We start from the raw sequence: 584 nt of genomic DNA, 5'->3' as shown, positions 1-584 counted from the left end.
CCCAAAACCGCCTGAGCCGCCTGCGTCCTGACCGGCAGGGGCCCGACAGCGCGGAGGGTCCTGCATGTTCGGGTGTTCCGCCACCCTTGGGGGTGAATCAGTGGTTTTTGGGGGGGCGTGTCTCATTCTCCCCCCACTCCGGCGTGGGGGGGGTCCCAGCTCTTCAGGGGGGTCCATTCCCCGTCTGGGGATCCCAGGTGTTTGGGGATTCCATCTTCCCCATCGCACTGTGCGAGGTCGTTTGGGAAGTCTCAGGGGTTTGGGGGGGCATCCCAAGGGTTTGGGGGGGCCCATCTCCCCATGGAGGGGTCCCAGGCGTTCCGGTGGGCCCCACTGGGGAGGTCCCAGAAGTTTGGTGGGACCTCATATCCCATCATGGGGGGCTCCAGGCATCCAGGGGGTCCCCATCCTGGCCATGGGACAAATCCCAGGAGTTCCGGGGGTCCCAACGCTCCTTCCCACCGCCCCCCGCACCGAGTCTTCCCGGCCATGCCCGGCGCTGGAACCGGCCCGGCCATCCGGGCTCCTCCCCCCCCCCCCCCCCCCCCCCCCCCCCCCCCCCCCCCCCCCCCCCCCCCCCCCCC

The sequence above is a fragment of the Empidonax traillii genome, unplaced genomic scaffold, assembly GCF_003031625.1.
Source record: "Empidonax traillii isolate 1590-97213 ecotype Southwest subspecies unplaced genomic scaffold, ASM303162v1 scaffold1531:size105035, whole genome shotgun sequence".
Taxonomy (NCBI): Eukaryota; Metazoa; Chordata; class Aves; order Passeriformes; family Tyrannidae; genus Empidonax; species Empidonax traillii.
Note: the sequence above shows the minus strand (reverse complement) of the source record.